We start from the raw sequence: 26,939 nt of genomic DNA, 5'->3' as shown, positions 1-26,939 counted from the left end.
GCATTTCACTGCTGACCTAATAACATGCCACAAACTAATCTGTGTAAAATCAATGTGCCTTCCAGTGTAGCCTAACCAGTTGGGTGCTGAGGCCAAGCTATTGTCATTGGTCTGCATGAGCCAGGCTGGAGCATATCATGAATCAGTATCTCTTTTAGTGATTTGTGTTGGAGATTAAAATTTAATTCATCATTGTTGACTACATGCCTCTTCATTTTACAGGAATTTAGATTCAAGGCACAATATATTTAGTTCTGGAGACTTTTCACTTATGATGGATGAAGTCTACAGACCAAACTCTGAGAACCTTGAGGGCAAAGATGGTGGCTTTTTAATTTTCTGATGCCTGTTTGCAAGTAGGTGGCCTGATACAGGGTGGGCATTTAATGAAATTGTTTCACTAATGAAGAAGACCTTTCTCCTTTTTTCTCTGAAAGTCCTATCTGTTTTTCAGTTTGTCATGGCTCCTTTTGTTTACACTAAGCATAAGTAAATTTCCGTATATTAAGTATGGTTCTTAAAAGGCCAACAACAGTGACAAAACACAGACAGGCTTAAGCAGAGAGGAAATGTAAATCAATATTATCTTAGTGATTACAGTTGGTTTTAGGCAAGACTGAGTCTAGGGGCTTAAAGTGTTACCAGGAATTGGCCTTTCTCCATCTCTTGGCTGTACTTTCCTTTTTGTTGCCTTTGTTCCCAGGAAAAAATGCTTTCCAAATTGTGACCTTCAAAGTTCCAGGACACAAAGGAAAATAGCTTCTTTTTCCAAACTGCTGCAGGAGAAGTCATAGGCTTGCATCTCAGTCATATAACGGGAGTCACGCGACCATCTCTAAACCAGAAGGATGAAATAATCTAGCCAGGTTTGTCCCACATGAACATCTCAAGAGTGAGAGGTCAATACCATTGGAACAACGTGCAAACAGTGGGAGAGAGGGTTTGTTTCCCAAGGGAGAGGTTTAAGTTGCTGTAACCAGAAATTGAAGAGGTGGAATTTGGGCAGGCAGAGGCAACGAATGGCAACTCCTGTCTCTTCTAAACTCTAGTACTGTGCATTCCAGCTTTGGACCTTCACATGTAGTTATGGTGGCTTTGGAAACAGACAGCTCTGAGTTTAAACCTGCTCAGTCATTTAACTGTGTTTATTGAATAAGTAACTGAATTCTCAATTTCCTAATTCTGAAACAATGAGGATAATAATTTTAAGTTTTTGTGAAGGCTGTAAGTAACTTATCTAAAATACTAAACATTGTGTTTGCACACATTAAGCCCTTAATACTGGGTAGTGTTGGTGGTGCTGGTAGTAGTAATTATAATAGTAGTAGTATTTATTTCTCACTCCAACTGTAATTATGATATATTATCTATTTAAAATATTCATCTTATATTTCTGTCTTTTCTACATCATTGATATCCTCAATGATTCTCTAGCAAGGGATTTTTAAAATCTTATTTCTACACTGAACTGCATGACAGGGTGTTCTTTTTATTTTATAGCAGACATCTACATTTTGTTAGTTCTAATTTTCAGATAATTATGTCTTCTGTTAAGTTAAATTTTGCTCGTAAAATTTCTCCCCATTTGCCCTGGTTTCTAGCTCTGGAGTTACACAAAAATAGTGGTCTCTTTTCCTTACAAGTAATGGCTTTGTTAATACATGACAAAGTGAATCTACATGAACATCACTCCTTTTCCCTTAGATGTCTTCAAACAGTCTCCCTTAACTGCTCCTCACACTGCAGGGTGTTGGGTTGTATTGTCCTTTCCTTTCTGTGTTCAGAAGTGCTTTATCCACTCCCCCATGTGTTCAACTGATATTTTTGTATTTACTACTCAACGCTAGTCATCAGTGGTGCTAAGGACATTATAGTGAGTACTATGACCAGGACAGAGACAAGTCTAGGATCTATGTATGCAAGGGCAGAGGATTGCAGTAGAGGTGGAGAATCAGTCATTAGAAACAACTTTATTGAAGAGGTAGTATGTACTTTAGGACCAAAAGAGTTAGTAGAAGTTGCCCAAATGAAGAGAAGATGGCTAATAGGAGGAAAAGGGGCAATTAATACAGGGAGAAGAAACAGCTTGTGTAAAGGTCTAACTATTGGGTAGCCTGGCAAGTCACAGAAATTAAATGAGTTCAGTGTTCTGAAAAATAACCCCTGAGCTTGGACATTTCTGGAGAGGACACTGGAAGAATACACAGATGCTGATATGCATGCTAAGAAGTTTGCACTCTATCCCGAGGACTGTAGATCACTATTGAAAGAATTATAAACAGGGCAATGGCGTGATCAGAATTGCATTTTGAGAAGCTGCCTCGGGCAAAATGTGTAAAGTGAGTGAGAGGGAACAAGCTTGGCTGCAGAGAGACAGTTTTAATAATACAGGGGAAACACAGTGGTGGCTTAAATACAGTTGGGAGTTGTGGGATAGAGAGAAGTGAATGCATTGTGTGCACTGCATTTATATAAAGCACACACCTTACTGTGAAGTTTGGACGTCTTTTAGATATTTTGTTTTTATACTTAGCCTAGTGTTTCTGTAAAATGAGCAGTGAAAACAATGAGTCTCAGTTTTGAAAAGTTTCCTTGGGGTAGAAATGAAGTAGAAAAAGAGTTTTATGAGGAGCTGATTCCTTTGAAGGCTCTTCTCCCACGCAGGTACTTGTCTCCTCCACAACTCATCTCTGCTTCTCTGTTACAGTTTGAAAGGTGAGCCATTCCTCAGTGGAGAAGTGTCCAGTTACACTTAACCACGTGATGGGGGATCTAGGGCATGCCAGCGAAGAGAGATCTAGTAAGAGATTTCCTATAAAGGAGAAAATGAACACAAGTTCATAACATCTTTTTAATTGAAGAATGAATGGTCTGGAAATAATAGCACAGATGAACCTATTTGCGAAGCAGAAATAATGATACAGATGGAGAGAACAAATGTATGGACACCAAGCGGGGGGAAGGGGGAGGATATATTGGGAGAATGGGACTGACATACGTACACTACTGGGTACAAAAGAGATGACCAATGAGAACCTGCTGTAGAGCACAGAGGAGAAAAAGAAGGTGCAGTCTGTTTGTGGGACACATATTGTTAACCTTAAAAATTAATTCCAGTATACAGTAGGTGCTTCCCTTGGGCTTGCATGGTGGCTCAGCTGGTAAAGAATCTGCCTGCAATGTGGGAGACCTGGGTTCGATCCCTGGGTTGGGAAGATCCCTTGGAGAAGGGAAAGGCTACCCACTGCAGCGTTCTGGCCTGGAGAATTCCGTGGACTGTATAGTCCATGGGGTCACAAAGAGTTGGACACGACTGAGCAACTTACACTTTCACTTTCATATTAGGTTCAGAGAGACACTGTTTGATACCACTTATACGAGGCACCTAGAAAAGTCAAATTCATAGAGTGAGAAAGTACATGGGTAGATGCCAGGGGCTGGAGGCGGGGTGAAGAGGAGGGGTGGGGAGTTAGTGTTTGATGGAGACAGAATGTCACTCCAGTAAACTGAGAAATTCAGGAGATGGATGATGGTAACAGTTACACAACAGTGTGAATGTACTTACCACTGAACTGTGCGGTTAAATATGGTTAAAATAGTATGTTTTATATTGTATGACTTTTTCCACCAAAAAAAAAAAATCCACTGATGTATCTGTAGACATATTTTGGGCTAATGTTTTTAATCCAGAAGTAGTTGGAAGGAAGCTATCCATGTAAAAATTTGAGAATCAGATCAAATAAGATGGGCAGAGTGATAACCAAGTAGACATGGAGCATGCTTTAATGAGAGAAAGCTCTGCTTATTTTTGATCATTTCCTTTGTCTTTGAGGTGTAGTTTGTGACAGAGTTCTCAGGTCACATATCAGCTGCATCTTTGAAGACAGAATCAGTTTTAGTGTAGTTATGGGTGAAAATACTAGGTGAGCATATATATATATAGTTTTTATTTTTAGCTGTCACCATCCAAAAGTGCAAACCGAGCCTTGCCAGGTAGAGATTTTTGTTACTAGACATATCCAAGCAAAATTTGGGTTACCATCTGTCAAGGATTTGGGAGAAAGGATGCTTTCATTAAAGAAGAAGGTTGGCATAAGAAAATAAAATCATAATAATCCCACTGCTTTTAACACCTTACTGCTGTCTTTTCATCCAGATTTTTTAAGTCCAACTCATAAATATATATATTTTATGCTTTTATGCTATATTTTAAACTAGCAACAATTTCTGCCTATTGCAACATATTTGCTCCTATAACATACCATATTAAAATTTTTCCCAAGTTTTACTTAACAGTGGGCTTTCGAAAGCTGAATTCTGAATCCCAGATTATAGTGTGCATATGAGAGTTTTTCATCTTAAATCTATTTTAATCCACTCCAATCCCCCTTTTATAAATACTGACTCAGTGAAGAGATGAGACAGTAACCTTGTAGAATATTTAACCTACTGTTTTGTTCTTTTTTGTTTTCCTGGATGTATCTTAATTTTTTAATAATGAAATCTGTCAGTTTGCTCATTTACAGTTATTTTTGAGACATAACCATGTGTTAGTCATCTATAGTAAGCGAGACTGAGGAGTCTTGTCATGGTATAGCTTGTGGACTAAGAAGGAAATAAAAACCAAGAGATCTTTTCTAAATAACATAAAACATTACATGTAAATTGGGAAAGAATTAGAAATGATGCTTGCTGTAATGTGTGATCATTTCTTAGTAAGTTTACAGAATTCTCCTAGTTTCTATTCATTATATGGGCAGTGAGTTTGAGAAATTCTGGATTAAACAAGGTTAATAAGTTTCTTTACTATAAGACTTCTCAGAGCTATTAATAAACTGTTAATAATACATGGTAAATATCTAAGGAAGAAAAAACATGCAATGTATATAGAGTTTTGCTAATGTATTAGACCATGGCACACTTTTCTTGAGAAGCATCTTAGTGGAACCATTTTTGTGTAGAATGCATTTTGGCTAGGCTAATGATATATGTGAAAGTTCCTAGTACAGTCAAGTAGAAAATATTCTACAAAAGTCTGGAGATGCTAAGATCAGACAGAATGATTGCTGTCTACGTTACAGCTTTTGTAAGTGGCAATTAAACATGGAACAAAGTACCCAACTTAAAATAATCTGCTCAAACTTCTGTGTTCAATAGGGCATATTTCATCAAAAGACTTGTATGGCAGATGAAATATCTTTGAATATTTATCATATACAGATCTATAAAGTATGTGCTTTAAAAGAAGTAATATGATCATGCCTACGCCTGTGGGGCTGGAGAAGGAAATGGCAACCCACTCCAGTACTTTTGCCTAGAAAATCCCATGGATGGAGGAGCCTGGCGGGCTACAGTCCCTGGAGTCGCAGAGAACCAGACATGACTGGGCGACTTCACTTCTTCACTTCACTTCATGCCTCTGGGGCACCGCTTATTTTTAAGAATAGGATGCTGGATTCAGCATTATTGAAGGGATAGTTACTATGATCTCGATAGATTTTGCTGGGGCCCAAAGATCGACATATCTTGTATAGGAAAAGCAGTTTCGGTATTAACATACGTTAAAGATGCGATTTCTATCAGACAGCCAGGGACACCTTTGAGAAAGAAGAATTAAAATGAGAAGAAATGATGTTGGACTTTGAAACCTGTCACAGTAACTGTCTTGCTATGAAGTCCTCTAAAATTCTGTCTTTCAATCAGGAGCCAACCCTACTACATGGAACTAAGAGAAGCCAGGGATAGTACGTAGACTGATGCAGCAGAATCGTTTTGACAGGTCTCCTTCTTATACAGAGCATGTAGTTTTATTTCCTAAATCTCTGAAACCCAGGCACAAATGCGCACAATGTGAAGGACGGGTTTCCTTTGCCACCTTCCTGTCTGCATTCTGAGAAGTTATTTTATGTTGAATGAGAAGATTTGAAAGCAGCAAAGCTTACTGTTGATGATGAAGCTGGGAATGGGGAGAGAGTACAAAATAGCATGGTTGTGGCACCTTGGGACCTATCTCCACCCAGCCCTTAAGTGGTTACATGGTCATGGACACAATTACAAGTCTCAGGATTTCAGGTTTCCTTTCATAAATTCAGAAGACTGGACTCGAAAGACTATCCCAGATCAAAGAACTGGCCTCCCTGTAATGATTAGGGGATTCAAGACTGGTGTTGCCTTCTGGGTCCTTTAACCTGGAGTCTGGGAAAGAAGAATGCCAAAGTCATTCTAGTTTCAGCCTATGGATTTTTAGTTCAGCATTAGGTATTGAGGGCTTCCCAAGTGGTAAAAGAATCTGCTTGCCAATGTAGGAGACACCGGATTATGGGTTTGATCCTTGGGCCAGGAAGATAGCCTGGAAAAGAAAATGGCAATCCACTCCAGTATTCTTGCCTGGGAAATCCCATGACAGAAGAGCCTGATGGGCTACAGTCCAGGAGGTTGCAAAGAGTCAGACATGACTGACAACTGAACATGAGCTTTAGGCATTGAAAGTACATGGACAGCTCTGCACTCAAAATGCATGTACATATACAAAATGTACATATAAGATTCTTACCACATTTTTATTATTAAAGTTCCTTGAATGGGTTAAAGCTAACCATGGTCTATAACAAGTCTGGAGATGGAATTAATTGTACATTATTAATATGCTTTTGCTTTCAGTCAGGTAAGTTATATTTCTTTTCACGGGAAGAAAAAAGATTCAGAAAACAGGCCTATTCTACGTGATATTTGTGCCATGGATAAAAGTGCATAATATTTTAAATTGCCATTTATTTATTCATGTTGGTGAAATCAGACTTTTATTTTGCTGTAGAACAACTCAGTTTACAACAGGACATTGGTACATCTCTGGCAATTTCTTTTACTTTCAGAAATAATTCACTGTAGTTCTTAGAAGAAGCATGCATGCTCAGTCACTTCATTCACATACTACTCTTTGTGACCTCATGGACTGTAGGTCACAAGCCTCCTCTGTTCGTGGAATTCTCTAGGCAGGAATACTGGTGTGGGTTGCCATGCCCTCCTCCAGGGGATCTTCCTGACCCAGGGTTTGAACCTGCATTTCCAGCATCTCCTGCATTGCGGTCAGATTTTTCTACCACTGAACCACTGCGGAAGCCCTCTTAGAAGGAAACTCACTCCTATTCTTTGCCATAGCCCTTATACACATTATCTCTCATCCTCACTGTGACTCTGCCAGTAGGCTTCTTTACGCATATGGCTGTGTTTAATTTGTGGTTCCATTTCTCTTATTGCCTTTGTCTGTGTTTTAGCACATGAACTAGTTTTAGTACATGAAATACTATACTTGAAACTGGGCCTGTATATTATACTTGGCATAGCATTAAATACATTATAGGTAACCAGATACTTGGTAAAATGTGTTTGTTGCCTAAACCGATGTGTATCTATGTTATATATGTATATGCTAGTTTATATGTGTTTTTCACCTATCATTCATCTCCTGTTAGGCAAGACTGGAAGCAAAAATTTATAATTTATTTAAAAACCCCAGTTGATAGTGCTTTGGCTTAGTGACAGTGAGACTGTTTTGCCATCATTTTAGATATACTAAAATGAGAAGCAATATTGCATTCACCATTAAACTGTAAGCTTTTTGCATTTCTTAATGAATACAAGTAGCATTTTATAAATTTTAGGAAGGGTACTAATGGTCCAAAGATGACCAAGTTTAACACTTCTGGTATTTATAATTTGTTTCAACTATGGTTCTTGGAAAATGTGTTTTTTACTCTGTCAACTCAAATCCTCTTGAGAAGTAAGTGCAGCATGATATACTAAGCAAGAACAAAATATATTTTTTAGTTTGATACAGGAAAAGCAGTACCTCTCCTTTTGAGAATAGTTATCATCTGTTTTCTATAGTTCTTCTGTGTATTCTTGCCACCTCTTCTTAATATCTTCTGCTTCTGTTACGTCCATACCATTTGTGTCCTTTATTGTGCCCATCTTTGTATGAAATTTTCCCTTGATATCTCTATTTTTCTTGAAGAGATCTCTAGTCTCTCCCATTCTGTTGTTTTCTTCTATTTCTTTGCATTGATTACTGAGGAAGGCTTTCTTATCTCTCCTTGCTATTCTTTGGAACTGTGCATTCATATGGGTATATCTTTCCTTTTCTCCTTTGCCTTTGCTCTCTCCTTTCCATAGCTGTTTGTAAGGACTCCTCAGACAACCATTTTGTCTTTTTGCATTTCATTTTCTTGTGGATGGTCTTGCTCCCTATCTCCTGTACAATATCATGAACCTCTGCCATAGTTCTTCAGGCACTCTGTCTATCAGATCTAATCCCTTGAATCTATTTGTCACTTACACTGAATCGTAAGGGATTTAATTTAGGTCATACCTAAATGGTCTAGTGGTTTTCCCTACTTTCTTCAATTTAAGTCTGAATTTGACAGTAAGAAGTTCATGATCTGAGCCACAGTCTGCTCCTGGTCTTGTTTTTGCTGACTGTATAGAGGTTCTCTGTCTTTGGATGCAAAGAATATAATCAATCTGATTTTGGTATTGACCACCTGATGATGTCCACGTGTAGAGTCTTCTCTTGTGTTGTTGGAAGAGGGTGTTTCCTATGACCAGTGCATTCTTTCGGCAGAACTCTAGTAACATTTGCCCTTCTTCATTCTGTGTTCCAAGGCCAAATTTGCCTGTTACTCGAGGTATTTCTTGACTTCCCCCCTTTGCATTCCAGTCCCCTATAATGAAAAGGACATCTTTTTTTGGGTGTTAGTTCTAGAAGGTCTTGTAGGTCTTCATAGAACCATTCAACTACAACTTCTTCAGCACTATTAGTCGGGGCAAAGACTTGGATTACTGTGATATCAAATGGTTTGCCTTGGAAACGAACAGAGATCATTCTGTCATTTTTGAGACTGCATCCAAATACTGCATTTCAGACTCTTTTGTTGACTATGATGGCTACTCCATTTCTTCTAAGGGATTCTTGCCCACAGTAGTAGATATAAATGGTCATCTGAGTTAAATTCACCCATTCCAGTCCATTTTAGTTCGCTGATTCCTAAAACGTCGACGTTCACTCTTGCCATCTCCTGTTTGACCACTGCCAGTTTGCCTTGATTAAGGGACCTAACATTCCAGGTTCCTTTGCAGTATTGCTCTTTACAACATCAGACTTTACTTCCATTACCAGTCACATTCACAACTGGGTGTTGTTGTTGCTTTGGCTCTGTCTCTTCATTCTTTCTGAAGTTCTCTCTCCAATGATCTCCAGTAGCATATTGGGTACCTACTGACCCAGGGAGTTCATCTTTCAACGTCCTATCTTTTTGCCTTTTCATACTGTTCATGGGGTTCTCAAAGCAAGAACAGTGAAGTGGTTTGCCATTCTCTTCCACAGATCATTTTTACTTCAAAAAAGATCTTCATGACCCAGATAATCACGATGTTGTGATCACTCACCTAGAGCCAGACATCCTAGAATGAGAAGTCAAGTGGGCCTTAAGAAGCATCACTATGAACAAAGCTAGTGGAGGTGATGGAAACCAGTTGAGCTATTTCAAATCCTAAAAGATGATGCTGTGAAAGTGCTGCACTCAATAAGCCAGCAAAATTGGAAAAGTTATCAGTGGCCAAAGGACTGGAAAAGATCAGTTTTCATTCCAATCCCAAAGAAGGGCAATGCCAAAGAATGTTCAAACTACTGCAGAGTTGCACTCAGCTCACACGCTAGCAAAGTAATGCTCAAAATTCTCCAAGCCAGGCTTCAACAGTATGTGAACTGTGAACTTCCACATGTTCAAGCTGGATTTCAAAAAGGCAGAGGAACCAGAGATCAAATTGCCAACATCCGCTGGATCATCGAAAAAGCAAGAGAGTTCCAGAAAACCATCTACTTCTGCTTTGTTGATTAGGCCAAAGCCGTTGACAGTGTGGATCACAACAAACTGTGGAAAATTCTGAAAGAGATGGGAATACCAGGCCACCTGACCTGCCTCCTGTGAAATCTGTATGCAGGTCAGGAAGCAACAGTTAGAACCGGACATGCAACAATGGACTGGTTCCAAATGGGAAAAGGAGTACGTCAAGGCCGTATATTGTCACCCTGCTTATTTAACTTATATGCAGAGTACATTATGAGAAACGCTGGGCTGGAAGAAGCACATGCTGGAATCAAGATTGCCAGGAGAAATATCACTAACCTGAGATATGCAGATGACACCACCCTTATGGCAGAAAGTGAAGAAGAACTAAAGAGCCTCTTGATGAAATTGAAGGAGGAGAGTGTAAAAGTTGGCTTAAAGCTCAACATTCAGAAAACTAAGATCATGGCATCCAGTCCGATAACTTCATGGCAAATAGATTGAGAAACAGTGGAAACAGTGACAGACTTTATTTTTTGGGGGGCCCCAAATCACTGCAGATGGTGAGTGCAGCCATAAAATTAAAAGATGCTTTCTACTTGGAAGAAAATTTATGACCAACCTAGACAGCATATTAAAAAGCAGAGACATTACTTTGCCAACAAAGGTCCATCTAGTCAAGGCTATGGTTTTTCCAGTAGTCATGTATGGATGTGAGAGTTGGACTGTGAAGAAAGCTGAGCGCCACAGAATTGATGCTTTTGAACTGTGGTGTTGGGGAAGGCTCTTGAGAGTCCCTTGGACTGCAAGGAGATCCAACCAGTCCATCCTAAATGCGATCAGTCCTGGGTGTTCATTGGAAGGTCTCATGTTGAAGCTGAAACTCCAATACTCTGGCCACCTGATGCGAAGAACTGACTCATTGGAAAAGACTCTGATGCTGGGAATGATTGGAGGTTGGAGGAGAAGGGGATGACAGAGGATGAGATGGTTGGATGGCATCATCGACTCAGAGGATATGAGTTTGAGGAGACTTCGAGAGTTGCTGATGGACCGGGAGGCCTGGTGTGCTGCCATCCATGGGGTTGTAAAGAGTCGGACACGACTGAGCGACTCGACCGAACTGAACTGAACTTGTCATCTGTTTTATATACTTGTTTAAGTAATAACCATCAGCACTGAGCCCTTCCTCCCATATGTACTGTGCTCTTTCATTCTTAAAACAGTCTTGCAAGGTAGACATCATTCTCTCCAGTTTTCAGAGGAGACGGCAGCCATCCTTTTGTTGGACCCTGCACAGACAGTTAGTAATCCAGTCACTGAAGCACCCATTCTGTCATGATCTATGAATTTAATAGGTAAACATCTGATAAATTTATTAATTTCTGCAGCATTAGACTAACATCACTTTCTATAATCAACTTCCACATTTCAGTAACTAAACACAATAGTAGAGGTTTATTTCTCGCTCATTGACCAGACCAGGGAAGTTGTTCCCTTTTTATTTTTTTATTTTTTTATTTTTTATTTTTTTAATAAATTTATTTATTTTACTTGGGGGCTAATTACTTTACAATATTGTAATAGTTTTTGCCATACATTGACATGAATCAGCCATGGGTTTACATGTGTTCCCCTTCCCGGAACCCCCACCCACCTCCCTCCCCATCCCATCCTTCTGGATCATCCCATTGCCCCGGCCCTGAGCCCTTGTCACATGCATCGAACATGGAATGGTGCTCTGTTTCACATATGACAATACACATGTCTCAATGCCATTCTCCCAGAACGTCCCACCCTCACCTTCTCCCTCAGAGTCCATAAAATTGTTCCATGCATCTGTGTCTCTTATTCTGTCTCGCATATAGGGTTATCGTTACCATCTTTCAAATTCCATATATATGCATTAGTATACTGTATTGTTGTTTTTCTTTCTGGCTTACTTCACTCTGTATAATGGGCTCCAGTTTCATCCATCTCAGTAGAACCGATTCAAATGTATTTTTTTTAATGGCTGAGTAATATTCCATTGTGTATATGTACCACAGCTTCCTTATCCATTCGTCTGCTGATGGACATCTAGGTTGCTTCCATGTCCTGGCTATTGTAAACAGTGCTGCGATGAACATTGGGGTACACGCGTCTCTTTCAATTCTGGTTTCCTCGGTGTATATGCCCAGCAGTGGGATTGCTGGGTCATATGGCAGTTCTATTCCCAGTTTTTTAAGGAATCTCCACACTGTTCTCCATAGTGGCTGTACTAGTTTGCATTCCCACCAACAGTGTAAGAGGGTTCCCTTTTCTCCACACCCTCTCCAGCATTTATTGCTTGTAGACTTTTGGATAGCAGCCATTCTGACTGGTGTGAAATGATACCTCATTGTGGTTTTGATTTGCATTTCTCTAATAATGAGTGATGTTGAGCATCTTTTCATGTGTTTGTTAGCCATCTGTATGTCTTCTTTGGAGAAATGTCTGTTTAGTTCTTTGGCCCATTTTTTGATCGGGTCGTTTACTTTTCTGGAATTCAGCTGCAGAAGTTGTTTGTATATTTTTGAGATTAATTGTTTGTCTGTTGCTTCATTTGCTATTATTTTCTCCCATTCTGAAGGCTGTCTTTTCACCTTGTTTATAGTTTCCTTTGTTGTGCAAAAGCTTTTAATTTTAATTAGGTCCCATTTGTTTATTTTTGCTTTTATTTCCAATATTCTGGGAGGTGGGTCATGGAGGATCCTGCTGTGATTTATGTCAGAGAGTGTTTTGCCTATGTTTTCCTCTAGGAGTTTTATTGTTTCTGGTCTTACGTTTAGATCTTTAATCCATTTTGAGTTTATTTTTGTGTACGGTGTTAGGAAGTGTTCTAGTTTCATTCTTTTACAAGTGGTTGACCAGTTTTCCCAGCACCACTTGTTAAAGAGATTGTCTTTTCTCCATTGTATATTCTTGCCTCCTTTGTCGAAGATAAGGTGTCCATATGTGCGTGGGTTTATCTCTGGGCTTTCTATTTTGTTCCATTGATCTATATTTCTATCTTTGTGCCAATACCATACTGTCTTGATGACTGTGGCTTTGTAGTAGAGCCTGAAGTCAGGCAGGTTGATTCCTCCAGTTCCATTCTTCTTCCTCAAGATTGCTTTGGCTATTCGAGGTTTCTTATATTTCCATACAAATTGTGAGATGATTTGTTCTAGTTCTGTGAAAAATACCATTGGTAGCTTGATAGGGATTGCATTGAATCTGTAGATTGCTTTGGGTAGAATACTCATTTTCACTATATTAATTCTTCCAATCCATGAACACGGTATATTTCTCCATCTGCTTGTGTCCTCTTTGATTTCTTTCATCAGTGTTTTATAGTTTTCTATATATAAGTCTTTTGTTTCTTTAGGTAGATATATTCCTAAGTATTTAATTCTTTTTGATGCAATGGTGAATGGTATTGTTTCCTTAATTTCTCTTTCTGTTTTCTCATTATTGGAGTATAGGAATGCAAGGGATTTCTGTGTGTTAATTTTATATCCTGCAACTTTACTATATTCATTGATCAACTCTAGTAATTTTCTAGTAGAGTCTTTAGGGTTTTCTATGTAGAGGATCATGTCATCTGCAAACAGTGAGAGTTTTACTTCTTCTTTTCCTATCTGTATTCCTTTTATTTCTTTTTCAGCTCTGATTGCTGTGGCCAAAACTTCCAAAACTATGTTGAATAGTAGTGGTGAAAGTGGGCATCCTTGCCTTGTTCCTGACTTTAGGGGAAATGCTTTCAATTTTTCACCATTGAGGATAATGTTTGCTGTGGGTTTGTCATATATAGCTTTTATTATGTTGAGATATGTTCCTTCTATTCCTGCTTTCTGGAGGGTTTTAATCATAAATGGATGCTGAATTTTGTCAAAGGCTTTTTCTGCATCTATTGAGATAACCATATGGTTTTTTTCTTTCAATTTGTGAATGTGGTGTATTACATTGATTGATTTGCGGATGTTAAAAAAACCTTGCATTCCTGGGATAAAGCCCACTTGGTCATGATGTATGATCTTTTTAATATGATGTTGGATTCTGTTTGCTAGAATTTTATTAAGGATTTTTGCATCTATGTTCATCAGTGATATTGGCCTGTAGTTTTCCTTTTTTGTGACATCTTTGTCTGGTTTTGGAATTAGGGTGATGGTGGCCTCATAGAATGAGTTTGGAAGTTTACCATCTTCTGCAATTTTCTGGAAGAGTTTGAGTAGGATAGGTGTTAGCTCTTCTCTAAATTTTTGGTAGAATTCCGCTGTGAAGCCGTCTGGTCCTGGGCTTTTGTTTGCTGGAAGATTTCTGATTACAGTTTCGATTTCCGTGCTTGTGATGGGTCTGTTAAGATCTTCTATTTCTTCCTGGTTCAGTTTTGGAAAGTTATACTTTTCTAAGAATTTGTCCATTTCTTCCAAGTTGTCCGTTTTATTGGCATATAGCTGTTGGTAGTAGTCTCTTATGATCCTTTGTATTTCTGTGGAGTCTGTTGTGATCTCTCCATTTTCATTTCTAATTTTGTTGATCTGATTCTTCTCCCTTTGTTTCTTGATGAGTCTGGCTAATGGCTTATCAATTTTGTTTATCTTCTCGAAAAACCAGCTTTTAGTTTTGTTGATTTTTGCTATGGTCTCTTTTGTTTCTTTTGCATTTATTTCTGCCCTAATTTTTAAGATTTCTTTCCTTCTACTGACCCTGGGGTTTTTCATTTCTTCCTTCTCTAGTTGCTTTAGGTGTAGAGTTAGTTGATTTATTTGATTTTTTTCTTGTTTCTTGAGGTACGCCTGTATTGCTATGAACCTTCCCCTTAGTATTGCTTTTACAGTGTCCCATAGGTTTTGGGTTGTTGTGTTTTCATTTTCATTTGTTTCTATGCATAATTTTATTTCTTTTTTGATTTCTTCTGTGATTTGTTGGTTATTCAGAAGCGTGTTGTTTAGCCTCCATATGTTGGAACTTTTAATAGTTTTTTTCCTGTAATTGAGGTCTAATCTTACTGCATTGTGGTCAGAGAAGATGGCTGGGATGATTTCAATTTTTTTGAATTTACCAAGGCTAGATTTATGGCCCAGGATGTGATCTATCCTGGAGAAAGTTCCATGTGCACTTGAGAAAAAGGTAAAATTGATTGTTTTGGGGTGGAAAGTCCTGTAAATATCAATTAAATCTAATTTGTCTATTGTATCATTTAAAGTTTGTGTTTCCTTGTTAATTTTCTGTTTAGTTGATCTATCCATATGCGTGAGTGGAGTATTAAAGTCTCCCACTATTATTGTGTTAGTGTTAATTTCCCCTTTCATACTTGTTAGTATTTGCCTTATATATTGTGGTGCTCCTATGTTGGGTGCATATATATTTATGATTGTTACGTCTTCCTCTTGAATTGATCCTTTGATCTTTATGTAGTGTCCTTCTTTGTCCCTTTTCACATCCTTTATTTTAAAGTCTATTTTATCTGAAATGAGTATTGCGACTCCTGCTTTCTTTTGGTCTCCGTTTGCATGGAATATGTTTTTCCATCCTTTCACTTTCAGCCTGTGTGTGTCCCTAGTTTTGAGGTGGGTCTCTTGTAGACAGCATATATAGGGGTCTTGTTTTTGTATCCATTCAGCAACCCTTTGTCTTTTGGTTGGGGCATTCAACCCATTTACATTTAAGGTAATTATTGATAAGTATGATCCCGTTGCCATTTACTTTGTTGTTTTGAGTTCGTGTTGAAACATCCTTTCTGTGTTTCCTGTTTAGAGAAGATCCTTTAGCATTTGCTGGAGAGCTGGTTTGGTGGTGCTGAATTCCCTCAGCTCTTGCTTGTCTGTAAAGCTTTTGAATTCTCCTTCATATCTGAATGAGATCCTTGCTGGGTACAGTAATCTGGGTTGTAGATTATTCTCTTTCATTACTTTAAGTATGTCCTGCCATTCCCTTCTAGCCTGAAGGGTTTCTATTGAAAGATCAGCTGTTATCCTTATGGGGATCCCCTTGTGTGTTATTTGTTGTTTTTCCCTTGCTGCTTTTAATATTTGTTCTTTGTGTTTGATCTTTGTTAATTTGATTAATATGTGTCTTGGGGTGTTTCGCCTTGGGTTTATCCTGTTTGGAACTCTCTGGGTTTCTTGGACTTCTGTGACTATTTCTTTCCTCAATTTAGGGAAATTCTCAACTATTATCTCCTCGAGTATTTTTTCATGGCCTTTCCTTTTATCTTCTTCTTCTGGGACTCCTATGATTCGAATGTTGGGGCGTTTCATATTGTCCCAGAGGTCCCGGAGGTTTTCCTCATTTCTTTTGATTCTTTTTTCTTTTTTCCTCTCTGCTTCGTTTATTTCCATCATTCTATCTTCTACCTCACTTATCCTATCTTCTGCCTCCGTTATTCTACTGTTGGTTCCCTCCAGAGTGTCTTTTATCTCCTTTATTTCATTATTCATTCTATATTGATTCCTTTTTATTTCTTCTAAGTCCTTGATAAACATTTCTTGCATCTTTTCAATCTTTGTCTCCAGGCTATTTATCTGTAACTCCATTTTGCTTTCAAGATTTTGGATCATTTTTATTATCCTTATTCTAAATTCTTTTTCAGATAGATTCCCTATCTCCTCCTCTTTTGTTTGGCTTTGTGGGCATTTCTCATTTTCCTTTACTTGCTGAGTATTTCTCTGCCTTTTCATCTTGTTTAGATTGCTGTGTTAGGCGTGGCCCTTCTGTATTCTGGTAGTATGAAGTTCCTCTTTGTTGTGGAGGTTCCTCACTGCGGTTGGGGTTGGACAGGTGGCTTGTCAAGGGTTCCTGGTTGGGGGAGCTTGTGTCGGTGTTCTGGTGGGTGGAGCTGGATTTCTGCACTCTAGAGTGTAATGGAGTGACCAGTATTAATTTTTGAGATGTCTATGGATTTGGTGTGCCTCTGGGCAGCCTGTATATTGGTGCTCAGGTCTATGTTCCTGCGTTGCTGGAGAATTTGCGTGGTATGTCTTGCTCTGGAACTTATTGTCTCTTGGGTGGAGCTTGGTTTCAGTGAATTTATGGAGGCTATTGGATGGTCTCTTATTAATTAATGTTTCCCCTGGCTTTCAGTCTTATTCTTGCAGTAGCCTCAAGACTTCTCCTTCCATACAGCCTCAATAATAAAACTTTTAGGTTAATGGTGAAAAGATTCTCCACAGTGAGGGATACCCAGAACGGTTCACTGAGTTACATGGAGAGATGAGGTGGGGGGGGGGGGGTTGAGGTGACCAGGAGGGGAAGAGGGGAATTCAAATGTGGAGAGAGCAATCTAGCCAGTAAGCACTTCCCTCTGTGCTTTCCACAGTTTGGAACCCTCAGAGTGATTCACAGAGATACATAGAGAGGGGGGAGGGAGGTAACAGAGGTGAGCATGAGTAGAAAGGGAGGAATTAAGAGGGGAGAGAGAGATCTGGGCAGTATCCTGTTCCTGAAGTGTTCTCCGGTACCCAGAACACCCTCAGAGATTCACAGAATTGGGTTGAGAAGAGAAGGAGGAGGGTGGGAGATAGAGGTTCCCTGGGGGAGAAGAAAGAGCATCAATAGGGGGAGAGAGTGATCAGGCGAGTGATCACACTCCTGAGTAAAAATGGGTCCTAAAGATTGGGTTCTTAAATGTACAAAGTTGATATCAAATATGTAAAACAAAGATTAAAAATCTAGAGTAGAGGTTAGACTCTTATAAAACTTACAATCTAAAAAAAAAAAGAAAAAAGGAAACAGTGTAAAAAGAAAAAAAACAGTAAAACAGTAAAAAAAGAAACAGTAAAAAAATGTAGAACAGGAAAAAAACATTAAAAAAAAAGAAAACACAAAAGGTATAAGATATATGTATGTAGTTTGCTTCAAAAATAGGGTTTTTTTTTTTTTTTGCAAGTTAATAGTGGGTTATGAAAATGTAAGTTAAAGGTGTAATAGAGGACTTGAAGAAAAAGGAAAGAAGAGAAAAAAAAATTTTTTTTTTTAATTAAAAAAAAAATTAAAAAAAAAAAAAATAATAATAGTAAAAAATATATATATCCCGGACTTTCTCTGGAGCTGTTGTGAGCAGTGTGGGATCTGCTCAGTTTTAGATAGATCCTTATTCCTGCTTATACTTTTCAAGATCTATAGGTCCTTTTTAATGCAGTCGGTATTAACTACAGGGATCTTAATCTGTTGGCCTGTCCCTTCTAAAGCGCTTCCCTCTGTTTATTTGGCTTCTGTTTGGAGATCTCTTCAGTATCTAATTTCCGCCCTGCAACAAAGCGGTGAAGGTGATCTCTTTAGGTTCGCTTGTTCAATCGTGCTGTCGGGAGGAAGGAACACTGCAATTCTGGCATGTGTGTGGTAAGCTCGCAGTGTCTCGGCCGCACTGGGTTCGCCCCCGCTCACGGCGTGTGTGCTTTCCCCGTCTACCCTGCTCAGGCTTCAGGTTACTCGGCCGGGGAGCGGGCCCTGAGCTGCGTGCACTTCCCAGGTCTAAGCCGCTCAGGTTCAGGCTCCCGGTTACTCCACAAAGGCGCAGACTCGGTTTCGCCCGCGGCTTGTGCCGTTCCCGGTCGGAGCTGCCCAGGCGGCCAGGAGTTTGGCAAGGGCGCTGTCCCCTGTTGGGGCGGTGCGGCTTATCACCTCCCTAGTCCCCGCCTCGGTTTACGGGCGCGCCCGGCTCCGGTGTGCTTTGTGTCGGTTCTGGGGAGCTGGTCTCTGGCTGCGACCCTCCCGGCGGCTGTCGACCCTCCGGGATCTCAGGCAGTCTTTGCTTAGAAACTGGGAGCCTGTTTGCAGTTTGGTAGGGGGTGCCCTCTCTGGAGCCGAGTTTGCCCCTTTCCGGCTCTGGCGGGCCCCGCCTACCCGCTGTGCCCCGCGGGGGATGGGGCGGTCCGCAGCCGGCTAGCTCTCCTCTGGTATCGCTCAGTCCTTTGTTCTGTGAGCGGGCCGGCAGTGCCTTAGAGTTGGGCTTTTCGCGGGATAGTTCTCTCTCTCTCGCTGTCCCACAGTTCAGGTTACTATCTCACGTTAGCTCCCTCAGATTGCCCTCGGGGCACTCGGGCCCGGTCCTTACCCTAGGCAATGCCGCCCACTCCTCGCCGTTCAGCCCCCACTTGCTGGTGGCGGATGATGCGAGCGTCTGGGGTTCTTTGCTGGGAGTTGCTTTAGGCACGTAATCTGTGGATTTTATTTATTTTTTCCTCCCAGTTACGTTGCCCTCCGAGATAAAAAATCCTCCCCCACACCCGCCGGTGAGAGGGTTTCCTGGTGTTTGGAAATTCCTCCTCTTTTACGACTCCCTCCCCGGGACGGGTCTCCGTCCCTAACTCTTTTGTCTCTCTTTTTATCTTTTATAATTTCTCCTACCTCTTTTGAAGATAATGCGCAGTTTTTGTGAAAGCCTGACGTCCTCAGCCAGCCTTCAGAAGTAGTTTTGTGAGGTTTGGTCAGCGTTCAGATGTTCTTTCGATAAATTTGTGGAGGAGAGAGTGGTCTCCCCGTCCTATTCCTCCGCCATCTTAGCCCCGCCTCAGTTGTTCCCTTTTTAGCAGGCAGCTTCCCTTTATGGTGTGACTCAGAGACTCTGTTTCTTTCCATTTTGGTGCTCTGTCATTCCCCAGGGTCATGAAAAAGAGAGAGGCCGAGCGTGGTCTGAAAGTGACACGTTGTACAGGCTTGTATTTGATGGCCTCAAAAAGATGAAAAGAAGGGGTGGGGAGAGTTCGGAAGTACAGTCCAAGGCTTGGCTTTATAAAATACAAGGACTATGAAGTGTGTGTGTGTGGGCGTGTGTGTGTCTGTGCACATGTGTATACTCATGTACCATGAAATCCTAACTTTCTAATACTAAGAGCACTGCACTGAAAGATTGCCTAAAAGAAAGGTCTAATGTGTTCCTGGTTATTCTGGATAGTGATATTCTGAGCTATTTAAATTTTATTCATCATATCTTTACATAGTGTCCAAATTTTCTATCATCAGCTTTAAAATAATAAAAACCAATAAGCACAATTTTTCAAGTTTCCTGAGAGGCATGCCTCTTCTTCATGCATGGTCAAGACTAGTGTGGGGTGTCAGGACCTACAATTTAAGAAGACTTGTCAAGTGCTGAATATACATTCATAGAAGGTAGCAATGCAGTGGGTGATTATACTCACAAAGGAAAGGGAAACCAGTCCAGGACCAGAAAAACGCTGGACTGTTGATGCATTCAGTGGATTTTTACGAATGTCTGTTGCAGACAGAAGCAGTGGTAAAGCTCTGTACCCAATGTCAGTTTCACCTCAAATTAAAAAAAAAAAAAAAAAACTGCTTTGCCTCCAGAAGTGGTCATATGCATTTCTGTTTCATCTCAGCACATCAGGTATTCTCTTGGAAGCCTTGACCAAGCATATTCTCTTTGCTCCAGCCTGGGTCTGCAAATTGGCCTTCTACTCAGCTTCTGCAAGCTTGTCAAAAGTATGAAAGCAGTGATGTGTGCTTATTTTAAAATGTCCTTTTTTTGTTAATACTGTCAGATCTTTTCAGAGGCTGTTGCCTCAGAAAGAGGGAGCCTATCCCATGCTGAGCAGAACAAAAATAAGTGTCTAAAATACAGAAAAGGGTCTACTTAGCACTTCCGGTCTCTCTGTCCATTTCCTTATATGTTTAACTTTTGCTTTAAAAATCACTTCTCAGATTGAAGGAAAAAAATAAATAAGATAGAATGAACTCTACTCCTTTCAAGTATGCACAAATAAGACAAATTTGGTTGAAAGAAGAATGCATGATGTGATGTTAAATGCGTTGTAATCCACGAGAAATTCTTATGGAAACTAGTCGAGGTATTTGTTTGTCTATCCTCTGCTCCTTAGTATCTGTTGCAAAGTTGTTCTTTTGTGAGTAGCAGACTAATGAACCATTGCTGCAGACTTCATAGGGGATCAAAAAACACGAAAGCATCTGGTAAATAATTTCATTTTGATGTACTTAATAATACTGTGCACTGCTGGCCAGGGTGCCATAGACAGAAAATGGATTCCTAAAATTTAATGGCACAGATCTTGAAGGATCAGTTCCAAGACCATAACCAGATATACCACATCTCAAAAAAAGTCAAATTTTACATCAGTGATGACTTTATTAATTTGGTTCGGAAATAGAATGGTGATGTGCAAGTAACTTCTGTTATTCAAGGTGAATTTTTAAAAATAAAAATGCTGTTATGTCAGTCATATATGTAATTTTCCATGGAGATTATAAACATGCGAGATTTTCCTGATTAACTTAATAAAAACAGTCTCTGTGTACACTATGGCAACAGTGACTTTTTGGTATTGAGTTCTTAGTTCAGTTCAGTCGCTCAGTCGTGTCCAACTCTTTGCGACCCCATGGACTGCAGCACGCCAGGCTGCCCTGTCCATCATCAACTCCTGGAGTTTGCTCAAACTCATGTCCATCGAGTTGGTGATGCCATCCAAACATCTCATCCTCTGTCATCCCCTTCTCCTCTTGCCTTCAATATTTCCCAGCATCAGGTCTTTTCCAATGAGTCAGTTCTTTGCGCCAAAGTATTAGAGTTTCAGCTTTAGCATCAGACCTTCCAGTGAATATTCAGGACTGATTTTCTTTAGGATTGACTGGTTTGATCTCCTTGCAATCCAAGGGACTCTCAAGAGTCTTCTCCAACACCACAGTTCAAAAGCATCAATTTTTCGGTGCTCAATTTTCTTTGCTGTCTTTATAGTCCAACTCTCACATCCATACGTGACTCCTGGGAAAACCATAGCTTTGACTATAAGGACCTTTGTTTGTCTCTGTTTTTTAATATGCTGTCTAGGTTTGTCATAGCTTTTCTTATAAGGAGTAAGTGTCTTTTAATTTCATGGCTGCAGTCACCATCTGCAGTGATTTTGGAGCTCAAGAAAATAAAGTCTGTTACTGTTTCCATTGTTTCGCCATCTGTTTGCCATGAAGTGATGGGGGCAGATGCCATGATCTTAGTTTTTTGAATATTGACTTTTAAGCCAGCTTTTTCACTCTCCTGTTTCACTTTTATCAGGAGGCTCTCTTTAGTTCCTCACTTTCTGCCGTGGGGTGGTGTCATCTGCATATCTGAGGTTATTGGTATTTCCCCCTGCATTCTTGATTCCAGCTTGTGCTTGCTTCATCCAGTCCCACATTCTTTTGTTCCATGTCTGTTCTTAGTGCATTTGTGTGAAAGAAAAGAGATAATAGTTCTAGTTTTTTAATATTTTTCTAACATGTTAAAAACAAATGGCTTTATTTTTTTAAATCTAAAATAAAAGGTTTACTAAATAACTGTAGAAATCTAAAATTATTAAGCCAATGATTGTTCCTTTGCAAAATGATTCTTCATTTTACACGCACAATATCTTAGCTAATTAAGTGTCCCTAATAAACATCTTCAAGTATAGAGTTCAGCAGCAATAAGTGCATTCATCTTGTTGTGCCCCTAATCTCCAGGACACCTTTCCTCCGGCAAAACTGAAACTCTACTCATTAAACAACTCCACATACACTTCTCCCAGCCCCTAGAAAATATCATTTTGTTTTCTGTTTCTATGGATTTGACTGTTTTATATACATAATATGAGCAGAATCTGTTTGTGATTAGGTGAGTTTGCTTAGCATAAGGTCCTCAAGAGTCATCCATGTTGGAGCATGTGCCTGAATTTTCTTCATTCTTAAAGCTGAAAACGAATCCATCATATGTGCCAACGTTTTGTTTGAACACTCCCCTGGTATTGAACATCTGGGTTGTTCCCACTGCTTGACTACTGTGAACATGAGTGTACAAATATCTCTTTGAGATCCTGCTTTCATTCCTTTGGATATATACTGTACAGTGGATTTGTTGGATCATGTAGTAATTCTATTTTTAATGTTTTGAACAGCTGCCATCTTCCTCAACACTTGTTATTTTCTTCCTTTCTTTTTTTCCTTCCTCTCTCTCTCTTTCTTTCATGGCCATTCTAATGGATATGAGGTGATATTCATTGTAGTTTTGATTAGCATTCTTTAATGATTAGTGGTGTTTAGAATTTTCTTATATGCTAATTGACCATTTGTATGTCATTTTTAGAGAAATATCTATTTAAGTCTTTTTCCTGTTTTTCAGACCTGTTATTGATTGATTCATTTACTCCTGAATTGTAGGAATTCTTTATATATTCTGGATATTAACTCCTTGTCATATTTGCAAATATTTTCTCCAATTCCATGGGTTGTCTTTTCACTCTGCTGACTGTGTCCTTTGATGCACAAAGTAGTTTAGATTTGCTATATTCCCATTTGTATTTTTTGCTTCTGTTGCCAATGCTTTTAATGTCATGTCTAAGAAATCATTAGGAAATCCATATCATGAAGCTTTCCCCCTATATTTTCTTCAGTTTTAGATCTTATATCTAGGTCTTTAATAATACATTTCAAGTTACTTTTGGTATATGGGTAAGATAAGTATCCAACTTCATTCTTTTGCATGTGACTTTCCACTTTTTCTGATACAACTTATTGAAGAGACTGCTGCTGCTTTCTCATTGGGTGGTCTTGACATTCTTTTTTTAAAAATTTATTTATTTATTTTAGTTGGAGGCTAATTACTTTATAATATTGTAGTGGTTTTTGCCATACATTGACATGAATCGCCATGGGTGTACATGTGTTCCCCATCCTGAACCCTCTTCCCACCTCCCTCCCCATCCCATCCCTTAGAGTCATCTCAGTGCACCAACCCTGAACACCCTGTCTCATGCATTGAACCTGGACTGGCGATCCATTTCACATACGGTAATATACATGTTTCAATGCTTTTCTCTCAAATCATCCCACCCTAGCCTTCTCCCACAGAGTCCAAAAGTCTGTTCTTTACATCTGTGTCTCTTTTGCTGTCTTGCGTATATGGTCATCATTACCATCTTTCTAAATTCCATATATATGCATTAATATACTGTATTGGTGTTTTTCTTTCTGACTTACTTCAGTCTGTATAATAGGCTCCAGTTTCATCTACCTCATTAGAACTGATTCAAATGCATTCTTTTTAATAGCTGACTAATATTCCATTGTGTATATGTACCACAGCTTTCTTATCCATTCATCTGCCAGTGGACATTTAGGTTCTTGTTGAAGATAATTTTCCATATAAACAAAGGTTTATTCCTTGACTTTCTGTCCTATTCTATTGATCTGTGTATTTGTCTTTATGCCAGTACTACACTGTTCAGATTACTGAAGCTTTGTAATAAATTTTTAAATCATTAGGTGGCTATTCAGGATCTGTTGAGATTCCTTGTGAATTTTAGGGTGAGTGTTTTTATTTCTACAAAAGATTGCTATTGCACTAATACTGTTTTGTGTTTTTTTTTAATTTATTTATTTTAGTTGGGGGCTAATTACTTTACAATACTGTAGTGGTTTTTGCCATACACCGACATGAATCAGCCATGGGTTTACATGTGTTCCCCATCCTGAACCCCCCTCCCACCTCCCTCCCCATCCCATCCCTCTGGGTCATCCCCTTGCCCCAGCCCTGAGCATTTGTCTCATGCATCGAACCTGCATTGAAACATGCACTAATACTGTTAAGTATCTTGACAATATTAAACCTTCTAAACCCTGAACATAGGGTGTCTTCCCAATTATTTGTGGCTTCTTTAATTTCTTTCAACAACATTTTGTAGTTTTCAGAGTACAAGTCTTCTACCTCCTTGGTTGTGTTTATCCCTAAATATTTTATTCTTTTTGATGCTATTGTAAACAGAGTTTTTTTGTGTTTTTTTTTTCGTTTCTTTTTTTGGATTGTCCATTGTTAGCACAAAGAAACCCAACTGATTTTTGAGTATTGATTTTATGTTTTGCAGTGTTGCTGAATTCATACATTCTAACAGTTATTGTATTTGTGTGTGTTTGTGTTTGGCATCTTTAGGATTTTTCTACCTATAGCATCATGTTATTTGTGAACAGAGAAAATTTTACTTCTTCCTTTCCAATTTGGGTGCTTCTTATTTCTTTTTCTTGACTAATTCTTCTGGCTGGGACTTTCAGTACTGAATAGAGTGTTGAGTAGAGTGCTAAAAGCAGACATTCTTGTCCCTGATCTTAGAAAAAAGTATCATACTTTGGCCTTTGAATACAATGTTAGCTGTGGGCTTGTCATTTATGGCCTTTATTATATTGAGGTAATTTCCTTCTATTCCTAGTTTTTTGTGTGTTTTTATCAAGAAAATATGTTGAATTTTATATAATGCTCTTTTGCATCAATTGAAATGATAACATGGCCTTTCCCCCTCATTTGGCAATGTCTTATATTACATTGATTGGTTTTCATATGTTGAACCATTCTAGGAATGGTTTTTAGGAATGCATTTTAGGAATAAATCCCACTTGGTCATGGTGTATTGTTCTTTTCATTTCTTGTTGAATTCTGTTTGTTGGTATTTTGTTGAGAATTTTGCATCACTGTTCCTCACGGATATTGGTTGGTAGGTATCTTTTTAGGTTTCCCTGGTGGCTCAGACAGTAAGGAGTCTGCCTGTAGTTCAGGTAGACCTGAGTTTGATCCTCAGATCTGAAAGGTTCCCTGGAGAAGGAAATGACAACCCACTCCAGTATTCTTGCCTGGAACCTCCCATGGATGGAGGAGTTTAGCGAGCTACAGTCCATAGATACCTTTTCATGTAGTGTCTTTGTCTGTTCTTGGTAGTAGGTATCAGGTTCCTTCCTCTTCAATTATTTGGAAGATTTTTAGGGTAAATTAGTGCTAATTCTTCATTAAATGTTTGACAGAACTCACCAATTAAGCCATCAAGTCCTATACTTTTCTTATTGGGAGGGCCCCAATATAATTTTGTATCATTGTTTCAGTTGTAAACTGGGAAATAATAATAAATTTTTATCTTTGTAAGCAAAGTTAGCAACAGCAGTCATTTTTCCTCTTGGCTTTTTCTTTAACGTTTTTATGAACAATTAATAAAAATCAATACTCTTAAATTAATGCTTTAATGGTATACACTTCCTTCTTTTGAGTGCTGTAATAATCAGGGTTTGAATTTATATTATTTCATTTATTTCTTCCAGCAGTCAGTGAAGTAGTTATTATTTTACAGCTGAGAAAACCCAAGCTTTGGAATATTATTAAAACATGTGCCTAGGATTATACATGAAGTAAGTGGTAGAGCTGGAGTTTCAACCAACCCTCTGGAATCCAGAATCCTTGTGCTCAAACACTAGGCTATGCTGCTTCCCACATACAGACATTAATGAGAGCTTTCACATATAATGTTTGACATGGGTCTTTGGGTAAAGTTACAAGGGACAAGCTTCTCAGGTATAGTTATTAGTGTTCGTATTTCACAGAAGTGAAAACTGAAATGTAGAGAGGTGAGCTACTTCTCTGAGACCATCAGAAAATAAGTGATGGAGGAAACCCTCTGTCAGGTCTTCTACTTTCCAATTCAGTGTTCTCTCCTTTGTGTCCTCTGACCCTGTCCACTGTTGTCTTGACACTTTGGCTTCTCTGAGTGCATAGCAGAAAACATCATTAATTTCACTAGCTAACTTTTAGTTCATATCACCCAGATCTCAGAGATCTTAAAACTAGATGCATTATAGGAAGATCATTCTTATAATGGTGGGCCTATGTATATAAAATTCAGTTCAGTTCAGTCGCTCAGTTGTGTCCAACTCTTTGTGACCCCATGGACTGCAGCATGCCACGCTGCCCTGTCCATCACCAACTCCTGGAGCTTACTCAAACTCATGTCCATCGAGTTGGTGATGCCATCCAACCATCTCATCCTCTGTTGTCCCCTTCCCCTCCCGCCTTCAATCTTTCCCAACATCAGAGTCTTTTCAGATGAGTTAGTTCTTTCCATCAGGTGGCCAAAGTATTAGAGTTTCAGCGTCAGCATCAGTCCTTCCAATGAATATTCAGGACTTATTTCCTTTAGGATGGACTGATTAGATCTCCTTGCTGTCCAAGAGACTCTCAAGAGTCTTCTCCCACACCACAGTTCAAAAGCATCAATTCTGTGACTCTCAGCTTTCTTTATAGTCCAACTCTCACATCCATACATGACTACTGGAAAAACCATAGCTTTAACTAGATAG

General features: G+C 39.2%; 1 protein-coding gene and 1 long non-coding RNA gene across 7 annotated transcripts in view; one reads left to right on the top strand and one right to left on the bottom strand.

The window, feature by feature from the left end:
- GABRB2 (gamma-aminobutyric acid type A receptor subunit beta2) overlaps positions 1 to 26,939 on the top strand; it is a 320,547-nt gene that overhangs the window by 69,716 nt on the left and 223,892 nt on the right. The window contains exon 1 of one of the 6 annotated variants that reach the window (XM_081496066.1): positions 11,051 to 11,203. The exons of the other annotated variants lie outside the window; for them this stretch is intronic. The gene's annotated coding sequence lies outside the window, so the exon portion shown is untranslated. Of the gene's footprint in view, positions 1 to 11,050; positions 11,204 to 26,939 lie in introns of those variants that run through there. 6 annotated transcript variants of the gene reach the window in all.
- Positions 1,952 to 10,002, bottom strand: LOC145508762 (uncharacterized). The gene is made up of 2 exons (XR_014055596.1): positions 7,850 to 10,002; positions 1,952 to 2,812 (listed from the first exon to the last, which is right to left on the bottom strand). It is a non-coding gene; the product is annotated as an uncharacterized LOC145508762 (long non-coding RNA).

This window comes from Giraffa tippelskirchi, chromosome 6 (assembly GCF_054371585.1).
Source record: "Giraffa tippelskirchi isolate mGirTip1 chromosome 6, T2T-mGirTip1v1.2.pri, whole genome shotgun sequence".
Classification (NCBI taxonomy): Eukaryota; Metazoa; Chordata; class Mammalia; order Artiodactyla; family Giraffidae; genus Giraffa; species Giraffa tippelskirchi.
The sequence above is the reverse complement of the archived record's forward strand: the minus strand, read 5'-3'. Positions and strand labels throughout refer to the sequence as shown.